The sequence below is a fragment of the Ischnura elegans genome, chromosome 12 (assembly GCF_921293095.1).
Source record: "Ischnura elegans chromosome 12, ioIscEleg1.1, whole genome shotgun sequence".
Lineage (NCBI taxonomy): Eukaryota > Metazoa > Arthropoda > Insecta > Odonata > Coenagrionidae > Ischnura > Ischnura elegans.
This window is the reverse complement of record NC_060257.1, coordinates 65,833,098-65,851,130: the sequence shown is the minus strand read 5'-3', so window position 1 is coordinate 65,851,130 and position 18,033 is coordinate 65,833,098.

Here is an 18,033-nt window from a genome sequence, read left to right as displayed (position 1 = left end):
AAATAGTTATTATGTAAGAAAAAATAATTTGAAAAGTGAGAATGCCATAAAGCTTATAAAATTTTAAAATGCATTATGGTTCTATTACCCATTTAGAGAGCTTGTTACTTTAAACTGCAGTGAAATCTAAAAAAACTCTAAAGTAACATTTCGAGTGACCCTTTCAAAGAAGCATGAGGTTCTCTCTCAACTGTGATGCCTTTATTTTAATTTTTCACTATGCAGTAAATGAAGCAACTAATGAACACAAAAAATTTTATGATTCCAAAACTTTGGTTCAAATATTCTTTTTTATTACACCATTCCAGGGGCAGATCCAGGGTTTTTTTTCTGGGGGGGGGGGCACAATTGGGTATTACAAGTCTTCTCATATTTGAATTAAAAACAAAATACAACAAAAACTGAAGAAAATGTTTTCTTCATTTTGATATGAAAGTTAATTAATATAAAATTAAATGATTGAGGCTCTGTAATGCACAAAATAAAACGAACATAATGATAACTGCATTAAAAATCTTGTCTATTTTTTAAGCGTCTGCCCCCTCCCTTAATCCCCCTATGCACCTTTCATATACTATGCTCCACTATAGACCCGAACGTTGTGGGGGCCCTAAGCTCAGGCCCTCGGGGTTAGCTGACCAACCGTTATGGACAGACCACCCCTGATCTCAGGCCTATCCTACGTGAGATAAACTCTAAAACCACACTGACCGAATATTCTTTGAGTGACCCTATTATTATTATGGTATCTTCAGTGACATTCCCACCACATAAGGTCTTCAAATACTAAGGTTCCTCTTATTATAACAGTACAATTTGAATGATTTTTATTATTTTAAATTAATAATTTATACTTAAATGAAGATGAATTTTTTAGCTGAGAATTAAGTTTGTAATGTCATTGCCAGATAAGTAATGATTCTTTTGTTTTCCAAACCAATTCAAGTATCTTTGAACGTAGGTTTTCGCAGCAAGAGGCATTGTTGCTAACGGCTTCGGAAGCCGTTAGCAACAATTCAAGTATCCATTTAAAAATGCCATTCTGTGTATCGTCTTTCATGGTACCCTCTCAATACATGCAGTGGCAGCTGGTAGTTATGAGCTGAATTGCACAAGCATATTTAATATTTAAGAATATGACTCATAAGATCCTTTCTCAATACTATCAGATTGATTTTCCAGCATTGATCCGTTTTACATGTACCGAGTATGGTATGGTATACATACGGTATATACGGCACGAATATGGTATCTTCAGAATTCCCATCCAATCAATGAGTAGTACCCTGCTGCTTTTTTTCTACAGTTTTTTAATTTCAGATTGAATTGCTAACTTGAAAGTTATTAAAATATTTATTTACACATGAGCATTCTTATATATTTACCAAAACATCTAATAGGGGCTTCTCATGTCATGTCTTCAAGGGCTTCTCATGTCATTTTTTTTCAAAATATATATATTATGCTCCTTTTTCTTTAAAATATTATTTAATGACTATGTACATGGGTTTTTGCAAATGTCCTCTTCAAAGGGTCTTCAAAAAAAGGACCTCGGAACCCATTAAACCATTAAACAAATACTTTTTAAGGAAATTAAGGGCTTATAAATGTCATGATAAATGCTATGATAAACTTTTATCCTAGGTGAAGGCCCTTTCTTATCCCTAGCATTTTTCTCCAGAGAAAATGTATTCAAGGATATTATTTTTAATATGAGTAGTATCTTATAATTTTAAAACATCAAAACTCATCCAGTGGCTAAGTAAATCAAACTTATGAAGCCTTTAACCCTTTTGAGATGGTGGAGTTCTCTTCTTAGTATGAATGCTGGACTGAGCTCGAAGAAACTCTTCAGTCCCCTCTGCACGGAGCATTTTTGTAGGGACATTATTTAAGTAGGGTCTTGCTGATCAGTGGTGCAACGAGGGGGGGTTTTGGGGGATAAACCCCCCCCCCCCCCCAGAGCTCAGAAATTTTTTAAAGTTTAATCCATTTCACTTAATTGGATTAATATTACTTACAGAATAGTGTAAATATTAATAAAATATCCCCCCGAAAGCCGTAAAACTCACCATTTTGAACCCTTTATCTTGAAAATTTTCTAAAAGGAGTGTCCTCGCACTTCCCGCTTACCCTGGGGGGTATTCCACACCCCCAGACACCCCAGTATTAGTTTTGCCTTAAACCCCCCCAGCCTTAATTCCTAGCTACGCCCCTGTTGCTGATAATCACATACTCTCAGGACCAACCTTTTTCGACCCTTCCTAGCTGGGACACAGCATTATTAAGGGTCTCTGAGGGTAGTTGTGCTCCATCCTTTCCTGTGGCATTGGTTCACGGTCAACTTATGATTTGTTTATATGGATTAGCTAAATGGATAATTGGTGCTTCCACATAAATTGCAGACTTTGAATTGAATGCCTTGTTTCTTTCTGAGAATTATCAAATTTTGACCAAACATCACAAATCCATGGTTCATTAATATTAATGGATTTAATGAGTCGACAATTTTTTCAACAGATATTTATTTTGCAAACTGACTGAACGAAAAATTATATAGTCACGGTCCCTTACTACAAAGAGGGGTAACATAAGATGAGGGGTTAAGTATATGCTCCTGGATTTCGAGGGTAAGGCCTAAGCCCCACTGAGTTTGATCCTGCATCTTTACGTGCTCGCAAAATTTTACTTTCTTAGTTTCATATAAGGGAGAGAGTTTGGAAACTTATATTTTAAATCATATATTTATATTTTCAGCATTCGTTCGTTTGCATTGGAAAATATTTGACAAAAATTTTCAGCTTTTATCTCCTGGGTCTCCTGCCAAATATTTTCGTCATTTAGCAGCAAAAGGGTTAATAAATAGGTAATATGAATACATACACAAGACATTAGAAAAAATTGAAACAATGACAAATAGCCTTCATCCACCGAATTATCTCATATTTCATCCTTTTTCCTGTAAATTTGGTACTTGTCACTTAAATGATAATTTTATGAATCTGATGCATATGCGATGCAGCGATGAAACCTAAAGGCTCATGCTCAATAAATGCATGATGGAATTACATTAAACTATCAATAATTGGAGTTAAATATTAGTATATTTTAAAGTTTGGAAATTTTAAATTGGAAAATTTTAAAATTGGAAATTTAAACTTCCAGTCTACTGGAAGATGATTTTATTTTTCATTTTAATAAAATATTTGTAATTACTATTATATTTATGTATTTCAAACAAAATTTTCTAGAGTAATTTTTATTTAAAATATGTACAATTTAAATGTAATTTGCCCATCTGTGGTTAAATGCACGTTTTACTTTTGAAGAAAAATCTTCATTTTGAAGGTGAAATTGAACATTGAATTGTTTTTATTCCCCGTTTCGATATAGGATATCCGGTAGTTTAGATGAGTTTAAAGGTTTTACCAAAGATAATCCTTGGTTCAGGTAATTAGAGTCGGTACCTCACACAGAAACGAGATTATTATTAAATACATTTTGAATCACGGTGAACCGGCTTTCAAATCTTAATAATGGTATGCTGCATACCTTTACCATATTATCGCCATTAGTTTTGTTTTTCACCTCTTATTACATTATAATGTCCACATATTTACTATTTATTTCAATAAAGTACCCTTTTCCCTTTGTTTAGTAGAAGTAATTTCATATCGTCTTTGCTGCTTGTATTTTTACCTGAAAAATGGTCAATCAAATTACTGGGTGATGAAGTAGTAGCGTTACCTAGGGGAAAAATTAGGAATATCAACTTACCATCGAAATTGACACGGATATTAAAACATAGGATTGTTAACTCACGTTTAAATACGGTTGTCACCCACCGCGCATTTAAATCGATTTACAAAAGTTGCCACTCGCGTCGCTAACGCACAAAGTGATCTGAGTTTCACCGGGAAATATGGTATAGTTAGGGATTTTAACCGACGTATTTTATGCATGATGATGTGATTTATCAGATTCGTAACATTTTAATACTGCTCCTTGCAATTTAAAAGATTATAAAGTAAAATAATAGAAGTGGATAGCATTGCTCTCATCGCCCCTCCCCGGACATTTTTGACAACCAATTTAAGTGCTACCGAAGAGGCGACAGAAATCTGCTTTGAATGGGAACGAATTGAACCTCCTATATACAGTCCCCTTGGAAATAGGGCGATTGAAGTGGCGCGGCATGTATTGAATAAGGTGCAAAAATTTTGATAATTTTGTGTGAATGATCATTGATGACGTGGCGTGTAAAGAAAGCTTGAAATTCCATAGGCAATAATGGCAATCAGTGGTAGGGAATGTGTCGGATTTTGCCATCACCTATTAATACCCAATTCCCTCGGAATATACTTTGGCCACGGACGTTGACGGTGCCTATCCGCATGCTAATGTGGATCAAAGTCGCTTTAGAGGAATCACAAACCATCGGAAAAGGTATTTAGCATATTATTCTACGTTCACGTGGATCGCTTTCGTGATTATTTGTTCTATTTATAGCCAATTTAATGTTGATGTACGTATGTATACGTCTCTGTGCGGCTATAGGAGCAGTACATGAGTGGTGGGGCTAAAGCTGTGATGGCACGATTGTATTTTTACTATACCCGTGCGAGTAACCGCCAGGACAAATGCTCGTATGGATGCAGAAAATAAGAACGGGCTATTTCCTGGGCATGTATTCGTGCATTGCACAACTTCGAATGGCAACAAAAGTACAATTTTAGTTGTTGATTCATGTATCCGCACGCAGGAATGCATTGAGTGAATGCGCCTAAATACTCGGACGGAATTAAAGCTAGGGCTTTAGTATTGTTAGAAGCAGGGTCGCAGCTAGGAATAAAGGCTGAGGGGGGGTTTTAGGCACAACTAATTCTGAAGAGTCTGGGGGGTATGGAATACCCACCAAGGTATGCAGGAGATGCAGGGGCACTCCCCCAGTAAATTTTTAAGGTAAGTTGTTCAAAATGGTGAATTTGACAGCTGTCTGAATTGTAAGCTTGATTTTTTGTGAGGCATCCGACACCCTCATATTAGTTATTTGTCACATTAAAATGTTTGTATTAAAAAAATTTCTCTGAGCTCTGTGGGTTAACCCCAATTGGGGGGAAGGGTCTATCCCCTAAAAACCCCCCCTCGCTGCACCACTGGTCAGAAGTACATGATTCAGCATCTGTTCGGGTGTTTCCTCAGATTTTAATGTGATTAAATGTTTATGTTATGGATGTTTACATTTCCATATGGAGATAAGTATTGTGGGTAAACCATTGGCCGTTGAAAGAATTAACCCAACCAGAATAATTCTTTCATAACGGCCAATGTTTCAATCTCCATCTTGGTGCTCATAATCAGGGATAAGTATTCTTGTTGTTGATCTTCTTTAAGAAATTCAATAGTATAACATGGTGATGGATGTGAGAGATATCTTCGTATTTACCGGCCATCATAGTCACAACAAGTTGGCGACTAGGATTTAAATAAGATAGTGAATTCAGTGAAGTTAAGAGTAAAACCAGTAAAATGATGTCAATGCTACTTTAAGTCAATTTCAACGGGATGTATTCTATATAACTCAAATCAGCTCACAGAATTGCTTTCAGCTCTTGCGTAATTTTTCTCAGCCCCTGCAATTCTAGAGGGCATGTGGACCATCGGTCATTAGGTCTCAATGGTATATGTCTCAAATTTGGTCGCTCGAACCATAAATCGCGTGACAGTAGAACAATTTGCAAATCTCTAAATTGCATTTCCTGTGGGAAATTCAGTCACATTTCTAAAGTCTGCATCACCACACTGCTCCGTAAATCGAAGTCCAACACCCTGTCGTATGAATGCTCATAAGAACAGGAAGAAGATCGTTACTAAAACAACGAATATGGTATCACTCCCATTGAAGATAGGGAAGATTTGTATGAGGTTGAACCAAACACTGATAAATACATTGTAACGGTACCTCTCAACAACAAGCCGCAGGCGTTTGAAGTGTGCTCAGGTGCATGTATCTCTTTGCTCTCAGAAACTGCTTTTAACTAACTTGGACTCAATGTACCTCTTCAAACTGATGTCAGTCTCTTTTCACTCTTACTCAGACCACATCATCAAGCCCAAAAGTTTTTGGTACCTTTTGATATTTTTAGTGCCTGTTTAGGCTGGCTATTTCTCCATTTTTAGTTCCTAAATTTCCTCAGCTTAGTCATCAATTGTATCATTTTATGACTTAAGTGAAAATTAAATATATATTTTTAACATAGAAACAGGGCCATGCCATGTCACTTCATCCAGGCATAGCACCCACCGACACGGATTTGGATGAAACTTGGCAATTTTCATCCTTCCATGTGGGAATGAAACCATGTAAAAATTTTATGGCCATATCTATTAATTTTTTCTGTTTCCATTTGAATTTCGAGTAAAACTGCAGTTTTTCACTGAATAGGGGTCTCCGAGGACACTTGTACCTCCAGAGATAAATTGTTGTTGCCTCATTTCTCATCCAATTCTTATGAAAATTTGCAGGTACATCACAGAAGGCGCTCGAAGATTCCAATTATTAGTTGAAAAATGTCCTAGAGGTATTGAAAATTAGCTAGGCTCATATGTTTCATAAGATTTTAGAAAATTCAATATCAAAAACATGGCTATGTAAAACATCAAATTTTGACCAGAGGCAGTATGTCACTCTAGCTAATTTTTTTCTTTATCCAGCTGTGGCAAGTGCTGATTTATTTATTTGTTTATTTATTTATTGTCACACCACCGAAAACAGTACTAAGGTACTTGGCCTTTATTTTGGGGCTTTCATAACATTTAAACGTACACGGACATCCATGCCCTGGATAGGGGCAGCCTTCCCAGGCAGGACTCGAACCTGCAACCTTTGGTTAGCCAGACGAGGACTTTACCCTGCCGCCACCAAGGCCAGCTATTGAAACTTAATTTCTCATCTGGATATAATCTAGATTTTAAAAGTATGGTAGGAGTCACCTAATGATTGGCCCTCTATAATGGATTAATATTGCTGGAAGAAATTCTACTGTATTCTATTGTCTTCTTTAAACCCCCTGCCACCTTTCTTTTCATTTGGCGCACCCAGCAGCCTTGCTTCGGATCCTAGATAAACTGTATGATTGATCTTCTTGTGTTTCAGGAACTGCTTGTATTGGGCAGTGAATATGATGGCTGTCAAGTGACACCTTTGATTCAGTTGGGCAATTATCTTCCTGGATTCCAATTTCTATCTATTTGGACTCCACTCATTTTGGACTTGGCTTTCCTGTTTTGATCCTTAGCTTCATATATTACTTTTAGCTTAATATACTACATGAATGAAATCACATTGATATGCAGTTTGGAATCTTCTTCTCATGTCGTCTAAATGCTCAGATTTACCATGAATCCTGCAGAAAAATTCAGGTAGGGATTGACTGTGCTTTGTTCGTTCCTGATCAATGGAGTGAAGGACAGAAATTTATGCGATTTGTGACATTTTAATCCTTATCTTTATGTATGTTTGGATTGAATACACTGGATTCAAATATCTGTGAATATTATGTTCCATAGGGTAATGAAATCTGATCCAAATTCAAATTATTAAAGTCGTCTGTTGAATTAAAAGAAGTCTTACATTTTAGTTTTCCCTTGAGCTTAAGTGTATATTTATGGCATACTAACTGCTGATCTTTTATTACGACCTGATGCATGGTGATATTTAGCAATTGGTCAGTTGTTGTAAAGATTATATACGTAAATGAATCCTGTAATATTTGATCCTTTCAAATTCTCATGCAGAAAAACTACTTGTTCTACATTCTCAGGCTGCAGGTTTTGACATCTCCATGTGACACTTTTACTGCCTACAAAAAATACTCTTGGGTGGCTTGATAAGTACTTTCTTGCCAAAATTGCAAGGTTTGGTAATCTTTGAACCTCTTATTAAAAATTATATCAATGATTTTTATGGATTTTGAATCTTCATGGAATTTTAGTAAACAAACTATAGAATTTAGTTTTAGCTTTGTAGATCAAATTTTTTTCTTCTTCATTTCTTACTTCGTTTAATCAACCATAGCAACTCTTTTGGTCAAGAAATAGCAACTTGTTTGGTCAAGAAATAAACTAAACGCAACAAAGGAATAAATGATTTGTTCCGTAGAAATCCTTGTAATTTTGACGTATTCTCTCGGTGTTTGAATAAAGAAAGTATGGTAGGGAATAAAATGTATCGCATGAGAAAGTACCTATCTGCGATGCAGCAGTCCACTTTGATTACTCCCAAGAACCCTACATAAGGACAATTGTCTCATCCGCTCCGATCGTCATTTGCCCAAAATTTATGTCGCAAGTTAATATGATTCCTAATCCCGCCGATGTCAGCGCTGACCATTAACTGTAGGCAGCCTCACAGCCATTTTTCCATTGCCTCTTATGGGAGAAATGTGAGAGTCTCTTGGAAAATCGCTTATTATTCAGGAAGCAATGGGTTTAAGAAACTGTTGTGTGCGAGGATGCTCTACTGGGTATTCATCTTTGAAGAGAAATAATAAACTTCAGGGTGTGAAGAACGAGAGTTTGTTTAAAGCCAAAGTAAGTACACATGGGTCATTGTCCGCCATTGCGGTCGCTAGGAAATCATAAGTTATTATGATCTTAAGTTTGTGCGTGAATTCCCTGTATTTTATTTAGCCATATAATTACCAAAATATTTCTCTTTTAACTACTTTTTCAGTCCGAATCCCAGCTTGAAAAATGGAGGAAGGCTATTCCTCGGAAGGATAAGATTTTGGCGATTACAGATCATGTGTGTGAGCTACACTTTAGCCCAGATGACATAATTCGATCGTACGAAAGACGATTGCCTGATGGGACCATCCATAAAATAGAAAGAGGAATCCCGCTCATTAAAAAGGAGGCTGTTCCATCAATTTTCCCAAATTTGCCCAAGCACCTGTCCAAGGAGAGCAGGACAAGGAAGCCACCCACGGAAAGGAAGTTAGGGCAGGAGGGCATTGGAGAGCAGAATTTGGAAGAGGAACCAAATACATCAGTGGATGTGCAGCATGCCGAGGTAACATATCCAGAGGAGGTGGATTGCTGAAACTTCCTGCACATGTTGGCGGACATAGTATTAAGTACTGCTGCGGACGAGTTGGGGTGCAGATCAGTCAATTTGTATAGCGTGAGTGCCTTGGTTGAAGCTCTACCGACGCTTAAGCTGCCAGATCCGAGTAATTGTAATTTTTTCCTTATCTGTTCCTTAGGCTCTTCAAAATTTCCTTACTTACATCAAGGAATGGGAAAAGGCTGCTCTAGAAAATGGGTATTATTTTCTATCGGGGAACACTACCCTAGGCCTTAAAGTGAGCATTTGCACGGCTTTAGAGCTTTACAGCTTTCTGGAGGCAGAATGTGGATTTGAGTACCTGATGACTGCCAGATTAAATCAGGATGCTTTGGAAGTATGTGGATCACGATGTTATGGTAAGGTGTACGAATTTTCTTCTTTGGCTCCTTTGGTGACTGCTCATACAGATTACTCCCGTAAAAAAATTATCCTTGCCTAAGGAGAACTTTTACTGCATCACTTCTATCATCATCTGTGCTCCCTCCTGCGCTCTCAGTTGTATTTGTTGGCGGAGGTCAACAAATTTTTGCTCTACTTCAAAAACTACACACGCAAGGGTTTTTCTTGTTGCCCTAGAAAAGTAGCTGATCAAAATAGTCAAAAATACACTTTGAACATGTACGTAGACGTTACAGCACTTGCATTTTGATGTCTTACTCTCCGAATTTCCCAGGCAGTTTTTATTTCTTCTGGCGGTAAAACTCAATACTTAGATGTAGTGTTCCCAAATACTTAGGGGGAAATTGACTGACTGCCAAAAGAAAAGAGCATATGAATGTTGCATTCCAGGCATGGACATGCAAAATTTTGGGGTTCAATGGGTTCTGTCATTTTTACAAAATACATAACATGCGTACTGCTTACAAGGGGGATGAGAAATTAACCACTGGTTTATTATAGTAGGGTGGTTTCCTTTTATTTTTTTATTGCCTAAATCAAAATATTATTACTCCTGGAGTATGTATTTCACGCTTTTAGATTTTTAAATTACAATATCTATTTTTTGCGATTAAATGAAAAGTGAAAAATTTCAAGCGCGCGAAAACACGACGGCTAAGTATGAATGCTGGGAAAACCCCGTGTGATGTCGTTCTGGTTCCTGCTGCCGCAAGTGAGGTGGCCTTGGTGCAAGGCTTTGAGTGCTGAAACGACGCAGGATCCTAGCAGGTAGCAGATTACCCTGGTAGCTGGTAGCGCTTGGCTCAAATAAGAATTATTAATACCCTATAAAACGAAGGAAACTTTCCGACCTTAGGCAGTTTTAATAGGTGATTATTAACATATGTTTCCCTGAGCTCTGTGCCCCATGCATGCATTGGTAATCTCAGACGATGTAAAACTCCTATCTACTCGTATAGAAACTAGGTCCCTGTGATGTGACGTGGAGTGGCATTGCATGGGTGCCAATCTGGCCTTTTTTAAATGAGGATAAAATTGACCATTGCCATTCGTCTAAACCGGTATTTCTAAAACCAAATAATTTGTATATTATAAATACACTAATGGTGGGTAACAAATCGCAATCAATGCCTTTCGTTTTCTTTGATGAAGGAAATACCCTATTGTTTATGAAATGTATAAGGATAATACAGGGCTCCCACACGACCGTGAAAACCTTAAAACCTGGAAAAAGCCATGAATTTTGTCATAAATTGTCATTGGATCAAAAAACTCTCAGACTTGATTGTAAAACTACGATTAACAAATCAAAAGAAAAATTGATTTCAGAACATAGGTTTCCGTGGCGATGGTTTGATCGCTGCATTTCTTCAGTATTCCCTTCCGCGTCAGTTTGTTTGTGGTCATCAGTTTCGCTGGCTATCCTGCCAGTGTCTTCAGGTCGAAGGTGTCGGCTGTTGTTTTCTGCCTCGCTTAGTATATAAGCTTATTTACTGTAGGCTTAGTATATAAGCTTGTAGAAACTAGGTCCCTGTGATGTCACGTGGAGTGGCATCACATGGGTGCCAATCTGGACTTTTTAAAATGAGGATAGAATTGACCTTTGCCATTTGTCTAAACTGTCTAAATCTTAAATCTAACTTGTTTGTTAGCATATAAGCCTACAGTATATAAGCGAAGCAGAAACCAACTGCCAACCTCTTCAACTTGAAGACGCTGGCAGGATAGCCAGCGAAACTGTAGTCCACAAACGAACTGACGCAGAAGGAAACCCTGAAGAAATGCAGAGATCAAAACTTGATTTGTTGATCATGTTTCAGGGTCAGTCACTTGCAGACACTGAGTTTGCATTTATCAGTGCTCTTATATTAGAAACGCAATTACTGGTCCGTGTGCCATGGTGACACATTGACCTTAAACGTGTGGTTGGAAGACTGGTAACCAAAGTGTTCATTAACCACGGCAAAAAATCAGACACTTCTTTACTTACCGGCCACACTATTCCGTCCATTTTCCCTGTCACAACCTTTAGCTGGCCCTGAATTCTGTTAACGATAGGTGGCGTCATAAGAGATGGCACTTTCATTGTTGCGTTTGTTAAATTTTTAGTTGACGTGCGGACGGTAATTGTTACGTGTGCATAATATTTCTAACCCTGCCACGTGAACGGCGGTGAAATATGTACAAGAATTGCCATGAGAAAAAAATTCCCCTGGACCGGGAATCGAACCATGGACCTTTGGGTATCCGGGCCACTGCGCTATCCAGGTTCTTTAATTCTCATGGCAATATACCGAGGCTCATGGTACTAGTTGTTAGGCCAAGAAGCCACAACCGTTTGAGAGCCCCAAACCTGTGCTAAAGCCACGCAAAGCGGTATGTATAATATTTCAATCAAATTTTTTCTCAAGGCAATTCTTGTATATTTCACCGCCGTTCACGCGGTGGGGTTTGAAGTATATCAAATATTTCAAACCCTGTATACGTAACCTGGAAAACAGTGAATTTTATAATTTAGTTGGAATGGGAACCTTTTCTTAACATTTGAAGGACAAAATGCATGATTTGTCTAATAAAAACTGGATTTCAATAGTTTTACGTTTGCCTTCAGCAATGCCTAGAATAGTAATTTATTCTTAGTTCTTACACAATGTATTTTAGAAAAATTATTTTTTTATCCATGTCGTGTAATTAAAAATGATTCCTAACATATAATTAATTATTGTAACACTAAAAAAAATCACTACAAATTGTAAATAACAACTTTTTTTAATAATGCCCATCAGCCTCTTTTGAATCATGTCCGTTTATTTATTTTTCCAATTTTGTGAAGTGAGGTCTCACTGACTGCTTATCGAATTCAGTTGCAAATTTACAGAAACATGTAACAAGAGCGTTAAATTTTCAGAGTTTTGCATCTGTATTGTACAAAAATATGAAGCTAGCTAGAATTATAGACATTTAAAAAAATCATTTTGAATATATTCATAATTTAAAAAATGCAGCTGTCTCTCAGACCGCATGTCACCGATTTGTGGTTAACTCTGATATGCTTAAAATATAATATGAAAGCTCATACCTATGTTATCTTACCATATGTAATGATCTGCATATTGTGACCTTAAATGCTACTCATCGTACAGTCAATTACCTTATGCTACTTGATTTATCATTGTTGATGACCCTGAGAAAAGAATTTGCCACTCCCAATATTCAGTTCCAATCCTTTCTGCTCACAATCTAATTGCCATAATTTATCACTTCAAATTTCTGAATTTGCGGTTACTTTCTTTCTCCTTTAGGAATGTGAAAAAGGAACATCTAACTTATTGAAAAGAAGTGTTTAGCTCAAATTGTATTGATGTCCAGCTGCAGAGTTTTAATAAGAATACAGTGAAACCGCATCAAAGCGAGTTTTGGGCTATCGCGAGACCCCCATCATAACGAGAGATAGCTGGTATTTCGCTGTCATTATTGAGAGTGTTAAATCAATAAATTCATACTTGTAAGTTTTGCTGGCCTTAGGGTGCATCAGATGTGTATGCTTTTTCATTTCTTTGTTGCATACTACCCAAGTGTGTTATATTAAGAGCAGTTTTTTTCAGCTTGCTTTTTTTTAATTTAGTGACATCAGCATATTATTATCTGCATCGCGTATGAATTCAAAACATCCAACTGTGCCCCTATCATCATCCTCTAGGCACAGTAATATAGCTGTGGTCATTATTTTCTTTATGAGTAGATTTTAGGTATAAGGCCTGAATTTATATCTAATTCAAATAAATATGTTCAAATGAATTCATGGTATTCTATAAATTTAGATCTTTAGGTGAAAGATATTTGATTGAAACGAAAAGTAAATTTACTACACGGATCAATCATCCATCTATTTAATACTATTTACGCCTTATTGTGGATATTTACCATTCATTTTTATTAATATCCACTGTAATTAAATATTATCCTATTCTCCGTGAAGAAGTACATACTGTTAAATGGCACATACATACTGTTAATTTTTCCATGATTTTTGCAGAATGTTACACTACCCTGTGAAGATGATCCATCAACAGAAGATGACGGAGATCACATTACTTCTATGGATACAGCTACTCAGTCAACAAGTAATGATTGCTCCCTTCAATTGACAGCCGTCCCTCGTACATCTTCAACGACTGCAGTTTGAGTCAGTCAACTATTCCTTCGTCTTTTTGTATGAAAACGCTCTCTCTTAAAAGGAAGCAGTACATGTATATACTGGAAGGTACTGGGATTATTCGTCATTGATTTGCAGCCAATTAGAATTGTAGAGGATGTTGGTTTTACAGAATTAATGGAAGTGGCATTGCCAAATCGCATTCGAACATCATGATCTCTGCCATGCACAAAGGATGCGAATTATGCATGCGCCAATTGCTTAAGTCAGGCAAAAGTGTGTGTGTAACCACAGACTGTTGGTCATCCACAATCACAAAAGTTTCTTTGCTATGACTATAAATTTTGTGGACGATGCTTATGAAGTCATAACTGTGCTCCTGGAGTGTGCAGAAATGAGTGCAAATCACAAGCCAAAATCTTGCTCAAGAACTTTTTAGAATTACTTCTCATTGGGAGGAGGTTAATTCGATAGTTGTACCATTGGTTTCTCATAATGGTGCTATCATTAAAGCCACTATTACAAAAGAATCAGGGTGGAAAAATTTGGGTTGTTTTGCTTGCACACTAAATTTTGTGTTGAAAGAGGGACATGGGGATAAGGAAATGACCTCTTTTATTGATAAAATTAAAACAATAGTGGGCTATTTTTACCATTGCATAAAATCAAATTCTTAGCTTTGGAGTGCTCAGGAGAGTAGAGGGAAACAGCCTTTGAGGTTATTACAAGACGTGCAAACCGAATGAACTTGACATACTACATGATAAAGAGATTTGTTGAACTTTAAGTGACCATTAGAAGCACACTAGGCCTAAAAGACAAAGATTTGCCAATTTTGAGTGCAGAATAGTGGAAGGTGGTCAATTTCCCTTATTTCATCCTGAAACCATTTGAGGAAGTCACAACGATGAAGAGTGGAGAGAGGTACCTCACTGCATCTATGGTAATTCCTATAGTCAATGGGCAACTAACTCTCTGTGGCAACCTTCTGAAGTGGGATATGCCACGATCCGTGTTGAACGTTATTTCAACTTTCAAGAGCGAGATCAGCTATCGATTAGGAAATATAGAATGCAGCAACGTGCTTGCTATGTGCACTTTCCTATAACCACCCTTCAAGCAAATAGCATTTACAAGCACAAGTGCAGCTGAAAATGCGAAGGTGTTGGTACTACGTTTATTGGTTTTGGTATCCTCAAATATTGAAGCTGAAGTAGCTATGATGGAGCATACCCCAAGTGTAGCACCCTCAAATGAGGATGACCTTGAGGTTTGGCATGCTCGTGATTAGAAGATAGCTGTCGTCCAACCTAAGGGAACCACTACATCAAGGGCAATTATTGAACTTCAAAGGTACCAAGACACTGACATTCTGCATAGAAATGAAAATCCCCTAATTTGGTGGAAAAACAATACATTTAATTATCCAAATTTGTCAGCGGTACCCCAAGAAAAACTTTGTGCTATAGCCAGTTCTGTGCCATGCGAAAGGCTATTCTCAAAAGCCGGGCTGGTCCTCCGCTATCACCATCTGAGCTTTGGACAATAAGCTGAATACAATCCATTTTTTAAATTCAAACGATAAATGCATGAAAAAAGTGCTTAACCATAACACACTACAATGTACGTCGGCATTTAATTGGTACTTGTGTGCCATAATTGGGCTCATTCTCAATCCCTCTGGGTCTCAATCTCTCCGAGGCTTAATCCCTTCGAGATTTAATCTCTCCGAGACTTTATCCCTCTGAGACTTCATCACAAGGAGATGATTCGCGAGCATCTGAGTCCCAATCTCGCGAAGCATCAGAGGCCGACGCACCAGCTTGATTCCGCGCACCGCTGATTCTCGCATCTAGTGAAGTCCTCCTCAAATTATAGTGAATTTACCAACGGTGTCGGCCTCTTTATGCCATGTGTGTACTTCCATTATTCTACGCCGCCGCATCTCCAATTGTAAGGTGAAACGTCAGAGTGAAACCTGTTTCTCCTCTTCTGCCTCCACCTACACCTATGTCCATCCTGACCCGGCTGATTTTCCGAGAAGACTTCACCAACAATATTTACTGTGTTGTAAAATTCTTAGGAATTTTGCACATTTTCTTTTTCTGCCTTCTCTAGTAAACTAATTATATGCATAAAGTCTTTTTTTTCTTTCCAAGTAGTTTATTAGTCTCATTTTGTTGTTTCCTGAATAGCTTTTTGGCATCCTCAGACTGCTCTCGGAGCCATCTCATTTTTGAAGATTTTCTTTCTTCTACCTTGACCTCAAACTCTTCATCAAACCATATTTTTTTTCCTTTTCTTCATCATTTTCCCACAGGCCGCTTCAGTTGTCTCCATAGAATATTCTCTTTTATAATAGCCCATGAAACATCCTTAACCTATTAGTAGTGTTATATAGGCTAATATTTGAAGTATATCTAAACATAAATTTCTTTGACCAGATCACTTCTTGCAAACTAGTAAGCTTACAGCACTTGTTAATATAAGTTTATAGCACATACAGTTTATTTTTCTTATATCATCACTTGCATTAACTTGGCCCAAACCTCTTATGCCCAAAATATATGTTATAGACTGTTTGAAACTAGGCCTAGAGGATAGTAAAAGCTCCACAACACCATGGTCAAAACATGATAATGAAACACAAAGTCTCATTCCCCTTACACGTTTTTGGCAGGGGAATGAAAGCCAGGGGAATTCCCTATGAGGAGGATGGGGACCCCAATCTGGTTAATATCCACGATGCATAAGAATTAGATATCAGATTAATATCCAAGTTGGATATTCTATGGATGGCTTTTGGTGGCAACTTCGATATTATGTGGATGTTTATTCAGTATTGTTGGATGAAAATTAGATATTAGGTAATATCCAAGTTGGATATTATATAGATGGCATTTGGTGGCAACTTCAGATATTATGTGGATATCTAAGCAATATTGTTGGATGAAAATTGGATATTATAGATATTGTATGGATATTTTATAGATATCAATTGCTACTAGGGCTAAATTTAGACACACTGGAAACAGATAGAACCCTGTAACATATGACAATAAACAGATGTACATAACTGCAATAAATAATTATTAGAGAAAATAATTATCTATGTACCATTACCTGATTGTTGTTGACAGGGGAATGAGACAATAAAAACAATCACAGCATTTCTTCGACAAAATTAAATCCAAAAATTTTGTCAAAATGGCCACTTGTGGAGTTACAGTTTTAGACCACAAGCCATACAACAGTAATCCCCCCAAACACCACTAAATGAAGATTCTTCTTCTTTGAGCGGGAAATTCAAATGTGCACAGGGGAATGATAATTCCCAGAGGGACCTTGCAAATAATTTTTTTTTATAACTAAAGATGTTAACAAAAAATTGGGAATATGAAATTAGTAATATTTATAACCTTTCCCTTGGACTACAACCTTGTCATGGTGGAAAGGCTTGTGCGTACCTATGACCCTTAGAGCTACACTGGTGGGATTAATTCTAAATTATTCCTGGTAGGGCCACCCATGCCAGATAGGTGGAAGGGTAGGAGCCAGACGAAAGGTAGTCCATGTGATGGTGTTACGTGAAAAACACTGTTGGGATGGAAGTGGGAAACCCTACCAACTATCTCTTCCCTGAAAACATGGAGTACAACCAAATGAGCCTCGGAATCTCATCGCCCGGGACCCATCCGCAAAGGGTGGGTGTCGGGCACGGCAGCGAGGTCGGCAAGGTCATCGGGGTCGTCAACATGCGAAATCCTTGCAGAGACTTATCATCATCATCAGCAGCAGCATAAATGAAGAGAAGAAAAGAAGACAAAGAAGATGGAGAAGAAGAAGTCGGCTATAAATGTAGGGACATGGAATGTAAGGACTATGATGAGGGCGGGGAAGTTAGAAAATATCAAAAGGGAAATGGATAAAGGGAGGATAGATATCTTAGGATTATGCGAGGTGAGGTGGAGGGATGGGGGGGACTATTGGAGTGATGGGTATAGGGTTTTATAAAGTGGAAGGGAGGAAAGCCAGCGAGGGGTAGCTTTAGTATTAAACCGGAAGATGGGTAAGCATGTGGTGGGTATAGACCAGGTAAGCGATAGGATTCTGGTGGTAGAAATGGAGGCGTGGCCCACCAACCTTGTGATGGTCCAAGTTTACATGCCCACTAGCAATCACAGGGAGGAAGAAGTAGATGAGGTGTATGAACAGCTCGAGGAAATAATTAGAGACACACCGGGTAAGAAAAATCTGGTAGTGATGGGGGACTGGAATGGTTCAGTCAGGGAAGGGAGGGATGGAAACGAAATAGGAGAATTTGGATTAGGAATTCGGAACGACAGGG